Source organism: Marmota monax, unplaced genomic scaffold (genome assembly GCF_021218885.2).
Source record: "Marmota monax isolate L192 unplaced genomic scaffold, Marmota_monax_Labrador192_F-V1.1 WCK01_AAM20220418_F8-fsc00067, whole genome shotgun sequence".
NCBI classification, from domain to species: Eukaryota; Metazoa; Chordata; class Mammalia; order Rodentia; family Sciuridae; genus Marmota; species Marmota monax.
The window spans coordinates 7,304,393-7,321,449 of record NW_026695065.1 but is presented as its reverse complement, the minus strand read 5'-3'; the positions used below and the strand labels follow the sequence as shown (position 1 = coordinate 7,321,449).

Here is a 17,057-nt window from a genome sequence, read left to right as displayed (position 1 = left end):
TATCCATTCACGTGTTTTGTTATAGCAACAGAAAATGAACTAGTAGATGAAGTATGCTTCTCTAAAAATCATTAATTTAGATAACCTTGGACACTTAGCTGAAAAATTATTGAAACTAACATGAATTCACTGAAGTACATCAGAGGCCCATAAATTATTTTTGGGGTAAAGAACAAGACAGTAAATATTTTAGGCTTTGAGGGCTATAGTGTATTCTTGTAGCTACTTAACTCTGCTATCATAGTGCAAAACATGCCATAGATGATAAGTAAATGAATGAGCCTGGATGTTTGCCCACAAATCTTTACAGATTACAAGATCAGATTTGAATTTAGGGCATATTTCAATGACTCCTGAAATTAAAAAAAATTAAGTTCTCAGTCCCTGAGTTTGGTTCTTGGCCCAGAAAAAAGAAAAAAAAAAAGTCTCTTGCTGAGCATGGTGGCACCTGCCTATAATTCCGGTGACTCAGGATACTGATGCAGAGGATGGCAACTTATCCTTAGCACTTTAACAAAACTCTGACTCAAAAAATAAGAAGGACTGGGGATGGGGCTAAGTGGTAAAGCACCCCTGGGTTTAATCCCACTACCAGAACCAATTTTTTTTAAAAAGGAAAAAGAAAACTAAATTATTTTAGCTTCGGTAATTAACCATCAGAAATAACTTTAACGAAATAATGTCATTTATCAGTAGCAGCAAAACAAATGCCCAATAATAATTAACATTAAATGTGCAAGACCAATATGGCAAAATTACAAAACTATACTCAGGTACAAAAAGGGCCACACGAAAATTGAACAAAAAAACTATGCTCTTTGATGGAAAGCCTACATATTGTAATGGTGCCAGTTCTCTCCAAATACATCACAGCATTAAAAAAGTTCTAACTGAATTACTTTTTTAACATGGTAGGTAGTCTTAAGTTCAATGGAAAAAAATAACTATAAAGGGTAGCAAATAATTTCTGACCAAAGAACAGAGAACTTGGCATAAACCAGAGTGTAACTTTGTTGATGTTTTGGCTGCAGGTAACATAAAATTAGTTCTACAGTGATTTAAACAGTAAGGAAATGTATTGGCTCATACAATTGCAAATTTAGAGGAAAGTTGAGTTCAGCTTTGACCTAATCTAGTATTTTCAGTACCACTTCTCTGCAATTTTTTAAACCCAGTTGGAATGATTTATCCTTCCAGATGACATTCAGCAGTGTCTGGAGACTTTTTTTTTATGCTGGAGATTGAACCCTGAGGGGCTTTACCACTGAGCCATATCTGCAGCCCTTTTTATTTTTATTTTTTTATTTTTGAGAGGATCTCTGTAAGTTGCGGAGGGCCTCACTAAATTGTTGAGGCTAGCCTTGAACTTGTGATCCTCCTGCCTGAGCCTGGAGCCCACTGAGATTAAGGGAGTGCATCACTAGGCCCATCTGGAGACATTTTTGGTTGTCACAACTAGATGGGGGTGGAGAAGGAAATGCTACTGGCATGAAATGGAGAGAGACCAGGGATGCCTGGTCTATATTAAACATCCTTTAATGCATAAGATAGTCCATAGTAATAACGAATTTTCCAGCCCCAAATGTTGATATTGGAGAAGCCATGAAACCCTTCTCTAAACTACATCCTCTTCTGTGAGTTGTAACTATTCATATGTAATAAGGTTCAGAGGAAAAAGACACTGTCTTTTCCTGGAATGCTTGCCTAATAGGAAGAAAATTTGCTAGTTTCATAAAATGAGTTTGGAAGCTTTCTACCTTTTTTAAAAAATGTAAAATTTTATACAAAATAGCTCTAATGTTTCTTGAAGCAACCATAGTTTACGAGTGTTTTATCTTCTTTGTGAATTGGTCCTTTAACCAATATGCCTTTTAATGTGCTTTGCTTTGTATTCTATTTTGTCTGATATTATGGCTCTCCTAAATTTATTTTCATTAATATTTGCCTGGCATGCCTTTTTTCCTCCATTTCTTTTTCTTTTCTGTTTTTTTTTCTTTTTCTTTTTGTAGTGCCTGGGCTTGAACCCAGGGCCTTGAACATGCTGGGCAAGGAAGCACTCTAACACTGAAGTCCATGCCCAGTCCCATCATTTTATTTTCAATATTTCTATGTTGTTTGTTTTAGTGTAAGCCTTCTGAATAGCATATTGCTTTATATTTAAAAATCTAAACTCTAAGTCTGTCTTCTAATGGGCAACTTTAGTCATTAAACCCTTATTATGATGAATGAAAAATATGGAAGTATTTCAGCCATCATATATTTTTTTCGGCATGTATTCTCTATGTGCAATGATTTGTGTATTTTTCTTTTCTGTTATTTCTTCTTTAGAGTCCACTGGAAAAAAATCAGGTTTGGTTTGCTGATTTTTTTTTCACTACTATTTTGGAAAGTACATATTCTTTCTATTCTCTTTTGCTAAACTTATATATTTTAAATTATCCTTATGGTTTTTTGTACCTATACAAGAAATCAGCATTTTCAAACATCTCAAAAATATTTCATGTACCTCAACATTTTCATTTCTGGACTTCAGAGAGTTCCTGTTTCTTCCCTTGTTTCTTGTTTTTAAGGATGGTGACATACTTGTGAGTACTATTTCTGATATCTTCCTGTGTTCAGGAGGGGGAATTTATTTAGCTTGCCATCTTAAACTAGGTGTACTTTTTGGCTTTTTAGTTCCAAAAATTTGTCCAAAGGTACTGATCACTACTGACACAAATATTTATGTGTAAGGATATTCAGTGCAACAATAAATTTACAAAAACAAAAGACAATCTAACTGTAAGGAAGTAATTAAATAAATTACTTTATATTCATGTGGTGAAATATTATTGGTTATTCAAGGAGTATCTTATAAAATATTTATTTTATAGGAAGATGCTAACAATATAATGTTAAATGCAAAATAATTTATATGTTCTATGTTTATGGAAAAGAACTGGAATGAGGGCTGGGGCAGTAGCTCAGTGGTAGAGTGCTTGCCTCGACATGTGAGGCCCTGGGCTCGATCCTCAGCACCACATAAAAATAAATAAACAAAATAAAGATATTGTATCCTGCTAAGAGCCATAGCCAAGTAGTATGATGCATGGCATTTTTGGTTGAAAGGTGATGCCAGCAAGCCATTGAGATGATATGATTATGTTAAGATCTGCATTCATATGGATATTAGACCCCTGCTGTCCACCTTGGCCTGCTAAGGGACTCCTGGAGAGTTCCCATTGGTTGGGGAAGTGCAGTAGGAGGGAATTCCGGAGGAGGGATTTCCTGTTGCCATTCCGGGATAACGCAGCGTGTGTCGGTTGACATTTTTTTCCATTTTATTATTGCTTTTTCCCACATCATAAAGTTTTATTTTATTTTTGAGCTCATACAGACCTAGGTTAATGTTTTTCTGATCAGTTTTATTTTTTGACTGTGGAGTTTTTAAACATTGCAATGGGGATTTCACCTATGTAAAGCTACAAGGCCTTTACTATTGTCTTATGTGTTGTATGTTATGTGTGCACACTTCTGTTTTGTGTTGTATGTCTGTATGTGCATATGTCCATATATCATATATGAGGAGCGCTCATGAATAAATGGATCCGAATTTTTTTTATTATTCACGTGATTTTAATGGTTTAATTTAAATTGGGTAAACAGCTGTTGAAGATTGTTTTAATATGTGAACAAATAAGGAGGTTAACAGATCTGTTTGTTTACTTTCACCTTTCCTTTTCATTATATTTAATCATTCTGTTCAGGATAATGTAAATTGTTCAGAAAATTGTTTTCTTAGTACCTGTTGGAATGTTACATAATTTTTTTTAGCATCATTGTCAGAATTCCTATCTTCATCCCAGTGCCAGTGAAGACAAAGATGAAACCAAACTACAGCTTCTTCGATAGTTATCACAACAAACTGTATAAACTGATGCATCAATGAATAATAACTCAACAAGTAATGCTCATTCAAGGAGTCGATTTATTTTAGGAGGAAATGGACATATTGATAGATTCCTTTGCTTTGAACTGCTTGCAGAACTTGCCTGGACTATGTATCACTTGTATGCATTGTGATCTATCTGTTGATGCAGCAAATTATGGTAGTGCTGGCATATCTTTGCTGATGTGTCACCAGTGATGCAATTTTTTCCTAAGGAGCCGTCAATTGGCTTGGTGTCATGGCATTTCTGTATCCTCCTCCCTTCTACTAGTGATGGTCTAAATTTGGGGGCCAACAGAGGTGAGGCAAAGAACCTCACCCCCCCCTACTGGTGCATAGGCCTTTCCACAAGTATGGCTATATGCTAGACCGGTAGTCAGTGACGGGTATGATCCAATTGCAGTGGTATCAACCTATTCCTACAGGGGTATTTTGGCAAGAAGGTCCATTATTGTGGATACATTTATCTTATTCTCCTAACACTATTCTTACTAGGTATCCTGAGGCTGTAGGACAATTAATACTCAAAGGAATAAGAGCAGCAAAGGGAGTGTTTGGGATTTCCCCCAATAAAATTATTACTCCATATACTATGGATCAAATTGATGAGTTAGCTAATGAGTTAAATACTTGGGCAATAATCATGTGTAAATCTAATGTTTCATTTGATAATCACTTACCATCTAATCCTTTGTTGTCTTTTTGGTCTTCGCATCCTGTAGGTTTTCCAAAAATGACAAAAAAAAAAAAAAACACAAACCCTATCATGAATGCTCCAAATATATTCACTGATGGGTCAAATAATGGTACAGCAGCAGTAGTTACCCACGATCAAACTTTTACATTTTTAGTACCCAAACAATCAGCTCAAAAGGTAGAGCTTAATGAAGTATTACAAGCTTTTGTGATGTTTAAAGATTCTGTATTTAATTTATTTTCTGATAGTCAGTATGTAGTTAATGCTATAGTATCCCTTGAAGATGCTGGTAGGATTTCCCCTTCCTCTACTGTTTTCTCTTTGTTTTCCACTATACAAAGTCTAATCAGGGACAGAAAAGATCCATTCTTTATAGGACATATCAGGGCACATACAGGATTACCTGGAGCCCTTAGTTTGGGCAATGAATTAGCAGATAAATCTACACATGACATACATATTTTCTCCACAATAGAAGAAGCTATAAATTTTCATAAAAGGTTCCATGTCAATGCTAATACTTTACAAAAGCATTTTCAAATAACTAAGTAACAAGCCAGACATATAATAAAACAATGTCAAAATTGTGTGACCTTTTTACCACAAGTTAATCTTGGAGTCAATCCTAGAGGATTGATACCTAACCATATTTGGCAGATGGACGTCACACACTTGCCAGAATTTGGAAAATTAAAATATTTGCATGTTACATTTGATACTTCTTCTGGATTTTTGATGGGCTCCCTTCATGCCGGAGAAAAAACTAAAGATATTGTAGCTCATTGCTTACAAAATTTTGCCACTGTGGGCCTTCCAAAACAGTTAAAAAACAGATAATGGTCCTGGCTATACCTCTAACTCTTTTAAACAATTTTGCTCATCATTTGGCATTACTCACATAACAGGAAATCCCTCCTCCGGAATTCCCTCCTACCGCACTTCCCCAACCAATGGGAACTCTCCAGGAGTCCCATAGCAGGCCAAGGTGGACAGCAGGGGTCTAATATCCATATGAATGCAGATCTTAACATAATCATATCATCTCAATGGCTTGCTGGTATCACCTTTCAACCAAAAATGCCATGCATCCTACTACTTGGCTATGGCTCTTAGCAGTATCCATGTATAACAAAAAAAATATTAAAAAAAGAAGTGGAATGAAATATACCAAAATGTTGATAGTGAGTTTATTTAAATAAGGGAATTAATTATTGTTCATTCACCCTTTATCTCAATTTTCTACATATGAATTTAATTTCTGATAACTGGTCTCAGTAAGCTAGACTGTAGAAACAGTCTCAACAATTGAAGTTCTCCACTCATCTCAGGGTCCTGTCTTTCACCCTTTTTTTTTTTGGTGTATGTGTACATGTGGGGGAAGTTATCTGTCTTTATTATCTGTCCATGACAATACGTCTCTATCCCTGATGATTGCTGTCCTGTGCTATTAATTTTTATCACAAGAATACATGGATCTGGTTATTTTCCTCTTATTGAAAACACAACAGCATGTGGCCCTTCCTGTATCTTCTAGAACATTGGGGATCTCTGAGGTTGTTACAAGCTCATTTTTTTTTCTAGATTCTCAACGCAGCCATCTCTATTCTCTGCTTCTATTTCCTGTTAGATTTAGAGGACACAGAAAGATATCCTATAAAAGGGAGACACAGAAGATTTCTGTTCCCCTATTCCATATAACCTTTTCTTTTTTTAATTACCCCTGCACCATCAAGTCTCCTTTAGTAAAAGTGTTACTTAGGGCCATTTTTTTCAGGGATCCATTAGCCTGTCCCTCTTGCTTTACTACTTTTCTTTTGGGGGGTAGGTACTGGGGATTAAACCCAGAGGCACTCTTACCACTGAGCTACATCTTCAGCCCTTTTTATTTTTTGAGACAAGGTCTTGCTAAATTTTGAGGCTGGCCTCAAAATTGCAATCCTCTTACCCCAGTCTTTGGAGTTGTTGGGATTATAGGAATGTGCTACCATGCCTGGTGACTTCTAACTTTCTTCCCAACCCTATGGATTCTTTAGTTTGAAATGAGAAAACTGACTTTGATTCCAGATTTGTTGTTTATGGCATAAGCTCCAAGTTCTGACTTTTTAAGGCTTGAGCCCTTGGAAACTTGATATTCCAGATTTGTGTAACTCCAAAGAGTTTTAAATGTCAGAAGCCATGATTTGAATCTTTTACTTTTTCCAAAAGCAATGAAAGGCACTGTATAACCTGGGGAGAAGGGGAGATCAAAAGAAATAGGAAAATAAGTTTAATATCTTGAGATTTATTTCATCACAAACAGATAAAAAGCATAATCTTATTATTTTTGATGAATCCCTCTCAATGAAATCAGAATCCTCTTCCTAAAACATGAATATGGCTTTTACTTTTCTTTAAAACTTCAACAAATTCACATTAGGTATAGATTAAACTTTGCCATAATTGGTCTGTGGTTTTATTTGTGGCCTTTCTCTCTCTATTCCTTACATTGCTTCAATAAAAGATTTGCTTGTTATTCTCCAAATGTAACATTTCATTTTATGCCTCTGTGCCTTTGCTTATACCCTTTCCTCAAGAGTGAACTGCTCGTCCTACCTTCACAGGCAAGGGAAATAATACTTATACTTCAAAGCTCAAAACCAATGTCTGATCAAAGCCTAAACGAAGTCCTCTCTGATCCCTTTTCCTACAGCATTGCTGCTTTTTAAAAACAGATGGTTTTACAGCACTGCACAAAATAATGAAGAATGTGCCATTCCTTAAATATCAGTTCCAGGATCTCTTCTCTTGGTTCTGTGTTCTCTTTGGGGGCGGCAGCTTTAGTCATATCTTTTGCTTCAATTAAGTTGAAGACTCCCAAAATAAGATTTCTAACTGAGACATTTCAGATGACCCCAGACCCATAGACCCAGCTGGCTTCTCTTCAAGTCCATTTGGATGTCTCTCAAATACCTCAGTTGCAAATATCCAAACTGAATTTATTAGGTACTCAAATATTTGTTGAATATAATATCAGATGAAAATACAATTCAAATAACCACTCTTGAGTTTCTTGCTGCTTTCCTACTGTAACTTGTGTTGCTATCACTATATGACCATATGTAAGCAGGTTTTCTTTCTTATACTACTATCATCCTGCAAAACACAGAAATTTTTTTTAATTTGAACCCGAGGTGCTAAACCTCTGAGTCACATCCCCAGCCCTTCCTATGATTTTTTCTTCTGAGAACGGTTTCATGAAATTGCTTAGGGCCTTGCTACGTTGCTGAGGCTGACTTTGAAATTGTAATTCTCCTGCCTCAGCCTTCCCAAGTCACTGGGGTGATCCTCCTTCCTTAGCCTCCCAAGTTGCAAGGATTTCAGGCATGCACCTCCATACCTGGTCTTAGACTTTTTAAATGGGATAACTAACTGTATTTTCTTCAGTGAGTACTTTGGCAACCATGAAGAATTCTTTGACAACTGATATGGTACAGTGCTATAAATGTAAGCTTTGGGAATAAAGTATTACTGTGTTTATATTGCAACTCTGCTGCTTTCTAGTTATACGGACTTGAGGAAACTACCTATCCTTTGTGATTTCTTGGATTAATTGTCTGTAAAACTTGATACCTAGATTACAGGCTGGTTATGTGGAACAAATAAAATACTGTGTATAATAATATTGAGATAGGAATTTGGGGATACAGAAAAAGACTAAGTATCTTTTCTTTTGTGGTATTGGGGATTGAACCCAGGGCCTTGTGCATGCAAGGAATGCCCTCTACCAACTGAGCTATATCCCTGGACCCAAGACTAAGTCTCAAAAGAGCACCCTGAGATCCCATCTTGTGGCATGCACCTATAATCCCAGTGATTTAGAAGGCTGAGGCAGGAGGACAGCAAGTTAGAGGATAGCCTATGAAATTTAGTGACACCTTGTCGCAAAATTTTAAAAAAATTCTAAAATGGTGGGGATGCAACTCAGTAGTATGGAGTCCTGGCTTTAATTCCCAGTACCAAAAATTTAAAAATAAAGGAGAGAATGTTGGAATGCAGGAAATGTCCATGAATCTTTTAAATGCAAAATAGGCATTCCTAAACTTCTCAACTGAAGTCCAGCCTTTGATCCTAACACATGCCCTTGCCTGCAGATGCTCAATGCACAAGCCCTACAGAAACTGGGGCAAAATTGGTAAGTCCACCCTAGCTTCTCCTCTAGTCCATCCCTCTATAAATATTAGCGACCCATACCAATGAGTTGTCCTTCATTCTCCTTTGAATCCGTATTCCTCACTTTTCTCTAAAAACTTGTCATTCTCAAGATGGCCCACATTCATTCTTAAATGTGTGTCAATTTTTGTAAGTAATTTCAGCGTATGCTGAAATTCTTTTCCAACTTGTATGCAGTTGAGGTCCCCTCTCTAGGATATCTGTTCAACCAGGTAAATTATCTGACACAAAAAGCATTTACTTTTTGATATTGGTTCAGGAATCATGATAAAAATATTCTGTATAAAAACTGGGAATTCACATATTTCAAAATCTTGTCATTAAAACTCAAAGAAATCCTGATTGTTTTAGACAAAATCTGTATGGTTAACATTGATCTTTAAGGGATTTTCATAGGATTTCAAGTTTTGTGACTTGTTTCAACTTGATTTTGGTTTTAAAAATGTGTTCTACTATTCTTTTTGGTAAGACAGTTGACTACCACATTGTTGTTGAGCTTTTTTGTTTGTTTTTCTTTTTGATACTGGGGATTGAAACCTGGGGTACTCTACCACTGAGCTATATCCCCAGTTCTTTTTATTATTTTGAGACAAGATCTTGCTAAGTTGCTGAGGGTGAAAGACCTAAGCAATCTCATTTTACTTGGGACCTCATTTTGCTCTGAAACTTAACCCTTGACCTACTGCAGTCCTAAAGCACAGAAAGCTCTGCACAATGCAGATGGTGATTGCCTAAGATAGGCCAAGATATTGAAATATCTGAAATTCCAGATGGCCCCCATCTAGGTGTGGTGACCAATATCTAATCCAGAAGCCCTGCAGCTTGGCACATACCCCCTTGCGACACCCTCATAGTTTAAACCAATTATTTTAAAGTGCGTCAACCCCTTGAACTAACCAATAATCATTTCCAGATTCTTTCCCACCACTGGATATGCTAATCATGTTTTAGAGTTGTTTTATGATTTTCCCATGGTGTGTGAGGATTTGCTAAGAGATGCTATGATGTATGTGAAGTCCCTGCCTTCCCCAAAGAGTGCAAAAAACTGCTGCAAACCCTGGGCTGGCAGCCTCTCAGTGTCACCAGCTGCTGTGTGTGCGGAGGACCCAGCTAGCTCGCAATAAACACCTTTTTGCTGCTTACATCTATCTTGTCTCTGGTGGTCTTTTGGGGATCCCGAACTAGAGCATAACAAGGGTTTAAGTTGACCTGGTTGGTCTTGAACTTATGATTCACCAGCCCCAGCTTCCTGAGTGGGTGGAATTACATTGTGCAACACCATGTCCAGCCTGTTCCACATTATTGATTTAAAAAGTCAATAAACAAGCCAATGGCAGTGGTGTAGGCTTATAATCCTAGCCACTTGGAAGTCTGAGATAGAAGGATGGCAAGTTGGAGACCAGCCTGAGCAACTTAGCAAGATCTTGTCTCAAAATAACAAATAAAAAGGGCTGGGGGTGGGGGCTGGGGATGTGGCTCAAGCGGTAGCACGTTCGCCTGGCATGTGTGCGGCCCAGGTTTGATCCTCAGCACCACATACAAACAAAGATGTTGTGTCCGCTGAAAACCAAAAAATAAATATTAAAAAAAAATTCTCTCTCTCTCTCTCTCTTTCTCTCTCTCTCTTAAAAAAAAAAAGGCTGGGGATGTAAATCCCCACCCCCAACCCCACCGAAAAAGAAAGCCAAAAATGTCAGTAAACTATTTGTAAATCATATGTCACTTCTTGTGCCTAAACTGTTGCTAATTTATTCTTCAGTATGACAAGAACTAAACCTGAAAGTTGTCTGTGCCTTTGCTAAGGTAAAATTTCACTTACATTCCATTGACAGAGAGTCTCAGAAATGAAGTCAACTAATTGTTTGGCTCTTTGTGGCATCTGTTGTCCCCATTAAATGTAATGTAGGAAATGAACATAGACATGTACATAACTCCAGGCTCTTGACTACATGATTTACTCCCATGTTTTCCCAGATACTCTGATGGACTGCAAAAGGCAGACGACACCCACTGAAATTTATTAACAAGCCAGAAAGCAGCTGTTCTGTGAGCTGCAAACAAAAGCAAATGTTAAGCTGTTGAATAGCCCTTTTGTTTTTTTGTGGTTCACTACAAAAGGGCTTTATTGTAACCTTAGCTTTGGAAGTTTGCCTTCTTGTAGGTCGAAAGAGATACCCAAAGGACAGATGGAAAATTTGTATTTAGTAGTGATTACCATTGTGGAGCCTCCGGGTGACCATGTTTTTTCCTTCGTTTACAAGATGTTCCCAAAGGCTTTCTGTATCTTTGAAGTTACTCGTTCCCCATCTCCCAAGATTGGCTGTGGGGCATAAAGGAAGCAGCAATTTTTGGAGTACAAAATGCAGGAGTGATTGTGTAGAATTCAATCTGGTTAGTCAAGCACATTTTAGAAGGAGACATTTGTGTTCGCATTGCCTGTAAGGAACTTAGAGAAATGCTCTTTCTAATCTTTTTCTTCCTATCAGAATCTTTGAGACCTGGATTGTGAGCCTCATCTAATTATTTCTAACTCAGAATTGTCTCCCTTCTTTGAACACTTGCAACATATTATTCATATCACTCATTTCATTCCTATATATAGCCTTATAAAAATCATTATTCAAATCTCATCTCTCTGATGTGATTATAATGTCCTTGCTCCTCAGGATTGTATCTTAAACATCCTTATCACATCCATCATTTTGTTTCCTATCAAAGGTACATTACATTTCTCGAATATTGTAGACTACAGGAAATGTATGCAGATTGACTGAGCTACAAGTGTAATTTCACTATTTTGAACAATAGAGTACATTATTCAAACATATCCATAATATTTGTTCTTCATTGCAAATTTTCTAAATAGCCATTCCCTCTTGGTTAAAGTAAATACTGTAAGACACTAAATTTTAGAAGCAATATTTAAACCCCAAAGAATATTATAAGGAATGTTCAGATCAAGTAAAATATTTCAGATTTCTTCTGCTTGTATAATATGCTTTCTTATTTTTGCATGTATTGTTATATTGGCTTTGCCAAACTTGCTTGCTAGATCATGCTTGCCATAGGTTGTATTTTGTATTATTTCTTGCCCTGCTCCTGCTCCTTTGAGTTTTCCACTTTGGCCTGGCCCTTACTTCTTGACCTGATTTTGTCCCAGGAGTTATGGTCCATATCTGTTTTCTGGCTTGGTCAACTCCTCCATCTGAACTCTAGCTCTGGAAGAGGCCCTGAGCACTGTTTACTCAGGAGTAAAGATAGAATAATGAAGGGTAAAGCCAAAAGTTACTATAAGGAATGTGCTAAGAAGCTAAGGACAATAAAATACCTAAAAATCAACACTAAAAGCAAGAACTATAATGATTGGGACAGATGGCAACAGAAAAAACTAAACTAAACTATTCTCATTTTATATCTTCAGTATATTTCTCAACACTTTTGTCAATCTCATCCCCATGAAGTCCTTCCTTTATACTCCAGTCCACACTGTCTCCATTCTGCCATTTCTAAAGCCCCATAGTACTCTGTACCTTTATCATAAACTGCATTTACAGTAATTATTATGAACTGCATTTGCAATCAGTATACATTATGAATAATAATCACTTATAATTTTAAATTACCAGTCTGAAAACTCTCAGTATGGGGCAAGATTCCAGATCCAAAAGCATTACAATTTAGGATATTGAAATAATCTGAAAATGTGATTTGTGAATCATATCTGTAACCTTTAAGACTTTTTAGGTCAGGAGATAGGCATATGTAGTGATTTAAGATGGAGGAAAAGTGGATTCCTGACAATACAGACCTCTAATCTTGGCATGTTTTCCTGGCAAGATTTTAGACTATATTGTTAAATAAACATTTTATGTGCACTAAGAAAAGAAAATGATAATCACCAGGAACCAGATGGTTTCTTCTGGTAATAAGTCATGCTAAAATAACCTCATTTTTTTATCACATTACTAATTTTGTAGATAAGAAGCTGTCTTTTGTTTTAAGCAAACATTTGACAGTCTTTATCATGTTATTTATTTAGAATAGATAGGGATATGTGAGCTGAGTGAAAGTAAAGGTAAATAAGTTTAATATTTGATCCACTAATCCTATATGAAATACACCAGTGCCAGTTGACATCCTCTATCAATACCCCATGCTCTGTTCTTCGTCATTTCAATATAAACAACTTTTATCAAAAATTTGGAAGAAAGCATTCCTTAAAGAGTATGCAGATGGCATTAAAGAGAATAGCTAATATTGTACAAGGCACCCCAGAAGAGAGAGAGGATAAAAATGGGAGTTTGGGAGTTGGAAAGATTGAAGGCTTCAATCAACTATGCTGCTTGCTAGTTGTGTGACCTGGGGAAAATTACTTTTTTTCTAATTCATGAAGATCAAATGATCATAGAGAAAATAATAAGTAGCTTCTATCTTTATTGGTACTCATACAACCATTATTATTTCCATGAGCTGGAAAGATAGGCTGAAACTGAAGATGGATTTAGCAGTTATGATTAAAATCAATTGTACAAATGGAGGGCCTGAATATGCTACATCTTGTGTGAATAAAACTTGATGGCTTTAGTTGACTGAGCTCAATATGAGTCAGATATATGACATGAATGACAAACCATCTAATGTTATCTAGGTTTTTAATAAAATTGTAGTATTTTGATTAAGGGAGATAATAATGTCTCTGTAGTACTCAAGCCACAATTGGGAGATTATGTTCGAGGGGAACTTTGATTTTCCCAAAGGAGGATAAGCAGGATGGTGAAGTGTCTGGAATTCATGTTATAGGAAAAATGGCTTAAATAATTGAAAATCATTCTGCTGGAGGGAAAAAGACTTATGAGATGGGGATTGAGTCGTAGAGAATGGAGGGATATTTTTTCCTAAGTTGCTTATTATGGAGAATTTGAAACAGATACAAAATGCAGGAATATTAGTATAATGATCTCTGATATGCCCATCACCCAACTGTAACATTTATCAATTTATGGGCAATCTTGCTTTATCTATTATCCTCCCAACTGAATTATTTTGAAGGAGATCTCAGGATTCCAGATATCATATTATTTCATTGGTAAATATCTTGCTATGTATCTTCCAAAGTCAAGAATTTAAAAAGATAAGTACAATATCATTTTCATATCCCAAAATTAACAATAATTAATAATTTCTTTAATATCATTAATTAAATATCCAGTTAGCATTTGAATTTCACCATTTGCCTCACAATTGTTATTTCATAGTTTATTTAAATCAGGATATAAGTAAATCTATACATTGTAATATTTTAATTCCATTTAAATCAATAAGTTTGAACTTCTTTTTTTCATTTATCATTGTCCTATAGATTTTTCCAGAGTCTGAATCTATGGATTGAATTCTTGTAGTACCATTTTTTCTTTTACCATTGCATTTCCTATGAAAAAATAGGTAGATCTTGAGGCTTGGTCAGATTTATGTTTAACATTTTTGAAGATTAAACAGGTAGTGTTTATTTCTTCCACCAAATAGATTCCATATTTCTAGTCAGTACTCTTTTCTTTTCAAGGTTACCAGCCATTGGTTAACATTACCTATATTTTCTCAATAGGAGTTACAGAAACATTTCTACTTTTTTTCTTTTTTTTTTTTGCAGAGCTGAAGATTGAACCCAGGGCCTTGTGAGGAGGCAAGCACTGTACCAATTGAGCTATATCTGCAGCCCCGAAAATGTTTAATTCTATCATTCCTTCATTGATTAGTTGGAATATTTCTAAAATAGGAAGTTCCCCTTGTTAACTTTTTGGTTGTCAGAATTTTTTTTTTAAGTAAGTACATGTTGTTACCATCCAAAGGCTTTGATGCACGCTGGAAAATGATTAGGGTCAGAACGTGATAATGGAGAGTTTAAATTGCCTCCTCAAGTTAGTCTTCCTTTACATTAAGAACCAATGGGGCCTGGGGCTGTAGCTCAGTGGTAGAGCACTTACCTAGCACACGTGAGGCACACACGGGGTTCAATAGCACCACATAAAAACAAATAAATAAATGAAACAAAGGTATTGTGTTCATCTACAACTACAAACAAACAAACAAACAAACAAGCAAACAATGGGAGCTGGGCACACAGTGACACACACCTGTAATCCCAGTGGCTTGGGAGGCTGAGGCAGGAGGATTGCAAGTTTAAAGCCAACCTCAGCAACTTAGTGAGGCCCTAACTCTAAATAAAGGACCATAACTGTAAATAAAATACAAAACAGGGCTGGGGATATGACTCAGTGGTTAAACACCCATGGATTCAATCCTCAGTATCAAAAGAAAAGAACAAAAACAAAACAAACAAAAAAGCCATTGGAGATAATAGTTATTTCCAAATAAAGCACTTTTTAAAAACTGAGAAATGAGAATTGAATATATTTATCATTTACAACATGATGTTTTGGTTCTTTATAGTTATACATGACAGTGTATTCTATTTTTGATATAATTATACAGCATGGAATATATTTTATTCTAATTAGGATCCCATTCTTGTGGATGTATGCAATGGTGAGATTCCCAGTGGTTATATTCATATATGTACATAGGAAAATTATGTCAAATTCATTCCACTGTCTTTCCTATTCCTATCTCCCTCCCTTCCCTTCATTTTCCTTTGTCTAATCTACTGTCATCTACCTCATACATGATTTTGAAAAAAATATGTATACATTGTGGAGTCAGTTGAGCTAGCACATGCATTATTTCCCTTTTTTCTGTGATGAGAATACTTAAAATCTAATCTTTGCAATTTTCAAAATATGTTCCAATGTTATTTTTTCACATAAGGAAGCATTTATTTGAGGTTTAACATGAAATCATACAAATAAAATTGTATAAACACAAATCCACATTGAGTCATAACCCAGATAGCAAAGGACAAAGTAAAAACAAAGAAAACTAATTGGCGGCTATATACAGTTGGACACAGTAGTTGTGTCTTGTACACTAGAAAGTCTTTTACAAAATAATCATCTTAGATCAACAGAAGACCAGTCTTCAATGTCATCCTGCAAGATGGGTTTCTTTAGCATCTCCTGTTTTCTCCAATGTCCTTCTCTAGTATGGCTGGTAAATATTTTGGTGATTGCTACCCCCTTGAGAAGCCTTGCCATAAGTGCTCTGTTGACCACTGTAGCCTGCATATTCCTGTCCATACCCATAGTTCCCATAGTTATACCCAGTATAATCATATCCACCATAGCCACTATAGTTCTGATTACCACCATAGGCACTATTGTAATTTCCATATCCTTGATCATAATAGTTATTAAATCCTTGGTTCCATTTTGGCCCTGACCTCAGCCATGACCCTTGGTACACCTCGCCCACCAGCTGCAGCACCTCTTCCTCCTTTTTGTTGTTGCTGTAGCTGCCTATATTCCTCTTTGGGCTGTGCAACTTTGATTTCACACTTCCCAGAACCAATTTGATGTTATCTGCTTTCTAACAATTTCTTTACTGGCTCTTCATCTGTATATGTGATAAAACAAAATCCTCTTCTTTTATTTGTTTTTATATCCATGGGAAGTTCAATATTTTCAATCTCTCCAAAGGCTACAAAATATTCTTTAATTTGTTCTTCAGAAGTATCTGGGTTCAGTCCACCCACAAAAACCTTTTTAGGGGGTGCTTTCCATTTCAAAGCTTTGGCCCTTTTGGGGTCTATCAATTTGCCATCCAGTTTGTGTTCTTTCAGTTCCAAAACCTTACCAACACTAGCAGCATCTTTAAAAACCACAAATCCAAATCCTCTTGATCTTCCAGTGACTGGATCTATTTTAATCCTATAGTCTACAGCTTCCCCAAATTGAGACAAATATTCAGTCAGATCTTTCTTGCTCTTATCCCAGCTCAAGCCTCCAATAAACATTTTACCATCATCCTGCTGATTCTTGCTCGCGTTGATCTTGGATCCCTCTGCAAATTCTTCCATGTTGCTGTACTTGTTTGTGTCCTCCATAGTGGCGGAGCTTTCGGCAGTGGGGGGCTGGCGCACAGTCCTAGTCGAGGCAGCAGTGGGGGTGGAGCATTGTGTTCCGATGTTATTAATGTAGTTACTATGTTGTATAATTGATCTCTTGACTTTCTTTCCCCTAACTGAAATTTTGGTTAAAATGCTTAAGGTAGAAATTCATTCTTTTTGGCTGTAGAATACAGTGTGAACACTAATTGTGAGAGTTGAATCAA

General features: G+C 36.3%; 1 pseudogene; it reads right to left on the bottom strand.

Moving 5' to 3' along the window:
- Positions 1–15,653: 15,653 nt before the first annotated feature.
- Positions 15,654–16,845, bottom strand: LOC124081622 (heterogeneous nuclear ribonucleoprotein D-like; annotated as a pseudogene).
- Between the last annotated feature and the right edge of the window lie 212 nt (positions 16,846–17,057).